The sequence below is a fragment of the Rhineura floridana genome, chromosome 2 (genome assembly GCF_030035675.1).
Source record: "Rhineura floridana isolate rRhiFlo1 chromosome 2, rRhiFlo1.hap2, whole genome shotgun sequence".
NCBI lineage: Eukaryota > Metazoa > Chordata > Lepidosauria > Squamata > Rhineuridae > Rhineura > Rhineura floridana.
The window spans coordinates 233,231,979-233,239,029 of NC_084481.1; the positions used below are offsets into that span (position 1 = coordinate 233,231,979).

Sequence of the window (7,051 nt, forward strand, 5' to 3'; positions counted from 1 at the left end):
AGCAGCAATTAACATTAGTGCCTGCACATGAAGCTTAAGGCAAGCTAGACCTTTGCGCTCCAGAGGAAGGAACAAGGGGAGGTGCGGAGGAACGGCCCCTCCCATTCCAGAGACTTCCAATTCCTTAATTGCAGCTGAGAGAGAGAGACAGTCCATGCTATGCCTGTGTTGTGGAATATTCTCCTTCATGGCGTCCTTGTCCAGGAAACGACAACTGAGGCAGGTTGAAGCTTACAGCTGTTTATTATACTTACAATTGCAAGGAGTCCCTGCTAGCGTGTGCTGTGGCAGGAGACTGCCTTCTTCCCCACTCCACGGGTTTTTAATAGGTTTGTACAAGGTACAGTCATGTGTCCCAAGGTACCCAATAAGGGGCTTTACCTGCTTCCCACTCCCACCTGGCTGCGTGATTGGTCAGGTAATTCTCCATCATAGGGATGCAAAAACATTCTTATCTATCCTGTCTTGTCACAGCATCTGTCCCCATCCATCTCATCTACATGCTAATATCAACAACCCCCAGAGGTGGAATTTTCCACTTCACCTGCACTGGCCCAAAATGAGTCAGTAAGTAGCTTTTTTAGCTCCCAGGCACTGAGCACTTGGAAAATATGCCTATTTAAAGCAACGACAGAACATCTACTTTTGAACATTACGTTACACACAATTCCACGTCCCACGCTATCCTAGTTCTGCATCATGCTAGTAAAGACCTGTTTTTGAAAACATAGGCTTACAAAGGTTTTCCAAAGTTTTATGTATCAGGATATAAATTTAACAATAACAGCAGCAGCATGGGCCGGGCACTATTTGCAGCAAAGTCACAAGAACAAGTCTAGACCGGTGTCTATGTTCTCCCTTCACTGTCGGAGACAGGAGGTCTCTGTGTACCAGCTGCTGGCAACTGTAGGAGGGGAGAGTGCTCCTGTGCTCAGATCCTGCTCGTGGGCTTCCCATAATGGGCACCCGGTTGGCCAGAGGATGCTGAGCTAAATGGGGCCCCTTTGGCCGGATCCAGCAGTCTGCTCTTATGAGTGTTCTAAAAAAATATTATAAATTATCATTATTGTTGTTTACGGGGTGCCATTTATGTACAAAACAACGTAAGCAAAAAATGCATTTTTTTTCTGCTGCCACCAAGGGATTTACAAACTAATTCTCACAAGTGGGAGAAACACAAAGGGAGGGAGGGAAGTAACTAACAAGGGATGATTGCAACAACCAGAGGTAATATATGCAAAGCTGGGTGTGTGTGCTGCAATCCCACAGGAACCCATGTACTACACAAAAATACAGAAAAATGATAGTGAGCCTGGGGATCAGCTTCCCAAGCAGCAAAGGCTAGTCCATTAAAGCAAATGGGGCCCTGCCCCGCCAAGCTCAGTCTGCCTGCCGACAGCCCCCAACCTGCCTGGCTTATTTGCAACCAATCTCAAGGTCGCCCTTCTACAATTCAGCCGGGAGAAGGATGTAGGAGGGAACCAGCACGCTTTGGCTCTGTCTCCGTGCCTTCTGCCCTGCCTGGTCCCAATGGGCACCAGCCACCATTGTCCACAAGCCTCTCTCAGCTTTCATTTAAAAAACAAAAGCCAAGTTTCTAAACCATCCTGATGGGAAGATAGGCTTGCAAGTGCAGGGGCAATGCCTGCAGAGATCTAAGACACCAGACAAGGCGCTGAATAAGATTGTTGAGCGCTTTGTGTGTGTGTGTGTATGCGTGTGTGTATGCGTGTGTGTATGCGTGTGTGTATGCGTGTGTGTATGCGTGTGTGTATGCGTGTGTGTATGCGTGTGTGTATGCGTGTGTCCTTGCCCCTTCTATGGTGAGCAACACCAGAATAAAGAATGCAAAATCAGAGCAATTGTGCAAACCTATTTCATTTGCATAATTTTATACTAGTTGCAAAATTCATTTTTCTTTATTGTTATTATGTGCCTTCAAGTCGATTATGACTTATGGCGACCTTATGAATCAGCAACCTCCAGTAGCATTTGTTATAAACCACCCTGTTTAGTTCTTGTAAGTTCAGGTCTGTGGCTTCCTTGATGGAATCAATCCGTCTCTTGTTTGGCCTTCCTCTTTTTCTACTCCCTTCTGTTTTTCCCAGCATTATTGTCTTTTCTAGTGAATCCTGTCTTCTCATTATGTGTCCAAAGCAGTTTCATCATTTTAGCTTCTAGTGATAGTTCTGGTTTAATTTGTTCTGACAACCAATTACTTGTCTTTTTCGCAGTCCATGGTATGTGCAAAGCTCTCCTCCAACACCACATTTCAAAGGAGTTGATTTTTCTCTTATCCACTTTTTTTAATGTCCAGCTTTCACATCCATACATAGAGATCAGGAATACCATGGTCTGAATGATCCTGGCTTTAGTATTCAGTGATACATCTTTGCATTTGTGGACCTTTTCTAGTTCTCTCACAGCTGCCCTCCCCAGTCCTAGCCTTCTTCTGATTTCTTGATTATTGTCTCCATTTTGGTTAAGGACTGTGCCGAGGTATTGATAATCCTTGACAAGTTCAATGTCCTCGTTGTCAACTTTAAAGTTACATAAATCTTCTGTCTTTCTTAGTACAGTATTTATTTCTACAAATATCATTCTACGCCAGTCTGCTGCCCTCCGGATGTTTTGAACTACAATTCCCATCAAGCATACCCATGCTGGCTGCAGCTGATGAGAGCTGTAGTCCAAAATATTTGGAGGGCACGAGGTTGGCAATGGCCGATATATTTACCCAAACACACATACATCTATAATTGAATGCCCTGCTTCTTCAATCCTACCAAACTCTCAGAATAGTATAAATTAAAGACAATAAAAGCAAACAGCCAAACACCAATAAACCACACTGAGAAGCCCAGTCTACAACAGCCAGAATAAAAATAAAGATGACAGCTGAATGGTCTGAGAAAGTAAAAAGTTTTCCAACTGGCGCTGCAAAAGTGTCAGGGCTGGCGCCAGACAAACTTCTTGGGGCAAAGAATTCCAAAACTGCGGGGCCACCACTGAAAAGACCATTGTGTCACCAATAGCCTCGCGCTAGCTTACTGCTCACAACAGCCACCTCATCCTGCTTTCCTGGTGGAACTTTTCACATTTCAAGATGGCTTCCCTGAGAAAACAGAGATATTTGGCCTGCACTTCAACACTGACCAGTCACTGCAGAAATACTAACTCTAATGCATGGACGGGGACTTCTTATAACAGCCTTCCACACCCAGTTTCAACAGAGCCAGTATGGCATTATGGTTAAGGTGTTGGACTCTGACCTGGGAATCCAGGGTTCAAATTCCTACTCAGCCATGAAGCTCACTTGGTCACACCTTGGCCAGTCACTGTCTCTCAGCCTAACCGACCCTCACAGGAGACGGGGAGAACAATGTGCACCACGCTGAGCTCCTTGGAAGAAAGGTGGGATAGGAACATAGGAAGTTACCTTACACCGAATCAGACCATTGGTCCATCTAGCTCAGTACTGTCTACACTGACTGGCAGCAGCTCTCCAAGGTTTCAGGCAGGAGTCTCTCCCAGCCCTACCTGGAGATGCCAAGGATTGAACCTGGGACCTTCTGCATGCAAGACAGCATTTGCCATATTAATGAAAGAAATATACCATAAAGAAGGAGGCAGCCATGGCAAAGGAAGGCTGACACTTCTCCAGCCAGGCCGTCAAGGAATCCTGGGAATTTTTCAACACCATGTCAGAAAAGAAAAGAAAAAGGAACCAGAACCAGCCGTCCAGGCTTCTCTATAGATAAGTCTGCTGGCTTCTCCACAAACAGTCAGTCTATTCAGGAGTGTGGTTTTCTTCATACTTACATGGGCTTGTTATACTGTTTGCTTGAAGGAAGTTTATTATTCCCTTCGTTTTGGCCTGCCCGATTCCCAATGTGTTTTCAGGCTCTGGAAGGTCCCTAAAATTTTGGTAACCATGACCTATGTAAAAAATTAACCAGTGGCCTGAACCTATGTCCTCCTCTATTGAGGCAGCTCATGGTTCAACAGGCAGGTAGAACAAATTAAACCAGAGCTATCACTAGAAGCTACAATGAGGACGCTGAGGTTTTCATACTTTGGACGCATCATGAGAAGACCTGATTCACTAGAAAAGACAATCATGCTGGGAAAACCAGAAGGGAGTAGAAAAAGAGGAAGGCCAAACAAGAGATGGGTTGATTCCATAAAGGAAGCCACAGACCTGAACTTACAAGATCTGAACAGGGTGGTTTGTAACAGATGCTATTGGAGGTTGCTGATTCATAGGGTTGCCGTAAGTCGTAATCGACTTGAAGGCATATAACAAAAAAGTACAGAACTCAGAACTGGGCACAGAAATATTAAGTTTCTAGACCTCATTTGCTACCTAGACAGGCTTGAATTGGTGTGGACAATGCCTGGTGGCTCCACAGAGGCTGAGAGAGTGCTGAGGTTTAAGGCTGCTCCCCCTTTTCTTACAGAAGACTAAATGACAAAACTGAGCAAATTGCTACAACTGTGCTTAATTTAGACAGAAACCCAGGGTGATCTAATCAAGTGGTTAGAGCGTTGGGCTACGATTAAAGAGACCCAGGTTTTCAAATCCCCACTAAGCCATGAAGTCCACTGTGTGACCTTGGGCCAGTCACCATCACTCAGCCTAAGTTACTTCACAGGGCTGTTGTGAGGATAAAAGGCGAGGGGGTAGGGAGGAACCACACAGGCTACCCTGAGCAACTTCGAAGGAAGTAGGTTAGATAAAGATATAATAAAAAATAAAATAAAATAGAGACAGGCCATCAACTCAGGCACTGTAGTGCTCATTAAATTATGTGTTCATTTTTGCATGCAAGGAACAAAGACCGCCTGACATAATTAGCAGTCCAGGGCCTAAATTAACACTCTCAGCCTTTTGGGGACAACTTTGGAGCGATGTGTTCGTTTACTCATGAGCCTGCCTTGTTCATGCACCAAAGGTGTGCAATTGTAGAATCACAGAATAGTAGAGTTGGAAGGGGCCTACAAGGGCCATCAAGGCCAACCCCCTGGTCAACGCAGGAATCCAAATTAAAGCATACCCAACTGGTGGCTGTCCAGCTTTCCTCTTCAATGCCTCCAATTTCAACATCAAAAGGGGTCAACACGCGAGGGGAACTGACCCATACCCTCTTTCAGAAGAACATCAGAAGAGCCTGGCTGCTGGATCTGGCCAAAGGTCCTGTGCTCACAGTGGCCAACCAGAGGTCCCAATGGGAAGCCCACAAGCAGGACCTGAGGGCAACAGCACTCTCTCTGGCTCCCAGCAACTGGTATTCAGAGGCTTACTGCCTCCGACACTGAATGCAGAACATGGCCATCGGGGCCAGTAGCCATTGCTAGCCTTATCCTCCATGAATTTGCCTAATCCTCTTTTAAAGCCATCTAAGCTGGTGGCCATCACCGTCAGGGCTGTGGAGTCAGTACGTCAAACCTTCAACTCCAACTCCTCTATTTTTCTACTGTCCGACACCGACTCCTTCATAAATGGCAAATGTATAAATATTAATAAAATAATATTAATATTAATATTAAAATATGAATTTTATTTTGAAGCTGGAGTCGGAGTCAACTCCACCCAAAATTGCTTCCGACTCCAACTCCACAGCCCTGGTCACTGCCTCTCGTTGTGGGAGCAAATTCTGTAGTCCCACAAAGCTTTGTGTGAAGAAGCACTTTCTTTTGTCAGCCCTGAATCTTCCAGCATTCAGCTTAATCAGATAGCCCCGAGTTCAAGTATCCACTCTCTCCACGCCATGCTCACTCTCCTGCTTTATCTCGCTCCAGCAACTCACCCCAGGCATTTTTCTCCTCTCCGCCTCCAACAAGAGAGAGAAATGGAGGACTGGGAGATAAGGAACTACAGTGCTGCATTTGATCTTAAAGTTAGATGCCTCCCCCCACCACGCTTTAAACACTAACAGGGCAGTCACGTGAATGAAGAAGTGCCCCCCTCATGTCTAGTCTGTGCCGCAGCTCACCTGGGACCGCAGCAAAAGGCCTTTGGGCCTATGATGCTCTTACCTGCCTCTCCCACAATAGGCCCTTGGTTCAAAAGCATTCAGGGCTGCCTACACTGCAAACAGGTTCTTCAGCCTTGGCACCAGCCTACAATTCCTATCAGCCCCTTCCAGCACCATCATTGCTCAAGGGGGTGATGGGAGTTGTAGTCCAACATCTGGAGGGCACCACTTTGGCTATCCCTGTTATGGCCATGGCAAAAAAGCTGACCCATAAGGTGGAAGAGGTGGGAAATGTCAACTTGGCACAGCTTTATTAATTGTGCTACAAAGCATCACACGGAATTGGATTTATCACCGGTCTTCTTTCAGACTTGAGACAAGAGATTAAATTAAAGGACTGCTCTCATTTTTTTAGAGTGGTGAACTCTGCAAAGTTAAGACTTTGCAATAACTACGTATTGAACAACTGTGACAGATGGAGATAAATTAGTTTTTCTATGGAATAGATCAGGGTGATGCCTTTGGAAACTGATGTATTGATCACTGCTAAGGGGAGGGGAGATGCTTTCTTTTTGCTAAATGATCTTGCGTTTATCTTTATATTACATACAGAGAGATCTGACCTCAGCACCCAAGTTCCAGTCCAATTTCCCCCCTCAAAAATACACCACCTCTTTGGGAATCTTATTTCACTGGTAATTAGAATGCAATTTCTAAATGTATCCTCACCCCCAATCCTGATCATAACTATGCTCATTTGGAAACAAATCCCACTGATTCCAGGGCATGGCACTTACCTCCACTCTGGTACATACATTTACAACCAGTGGTGGCTCCATACCAGTGCAATCCACTCCGGGTTTTAGTCAGAACTTTCAAGCAGCTGGCCAAGATACATCAGTGTTCTGCCTAAAAGCCGGAGCGGATTCCGCTGCCCCATTGACATGGGGCCACCAGCTGCCACACCTTACAACCTACATGACCAACTGTAGATTTCTGATTTTCATTATCCTCATTATGGTCGCTCACAGCAAACCCAACAACAAAACAGAGGCAAAAAGCTAGCAACTCAC

The 7,051-nt window shown here is 45.4% G+C and overlaps 1 protein-coding gene across 7 annotated transcripts in view; it reads right to left on the bottom strand.

The window, feature by feature from the left end:
- Window positions 1-7,051, bottom strand: part of TXNDC16 (thioredoxin domain containing 16) — a 70,539-nt gene that overhangs the window by 61,693 nt on the left and 1,795 nt on the right. The window contains exon 1 of one of the 7 annotated variants that reach the window (XM_061612536.1): window positions 3,823-3,894. The exons of 4 other annotated variants lie outside the window; for them this stretch is intronic. The gene's annotated coding sequence lies outside the window, so the exon portion shown is untranslated. 2 more of the 7 variants (XM_061612537.1, XM_061612538.1) reach the window with 2 other exon arrangements.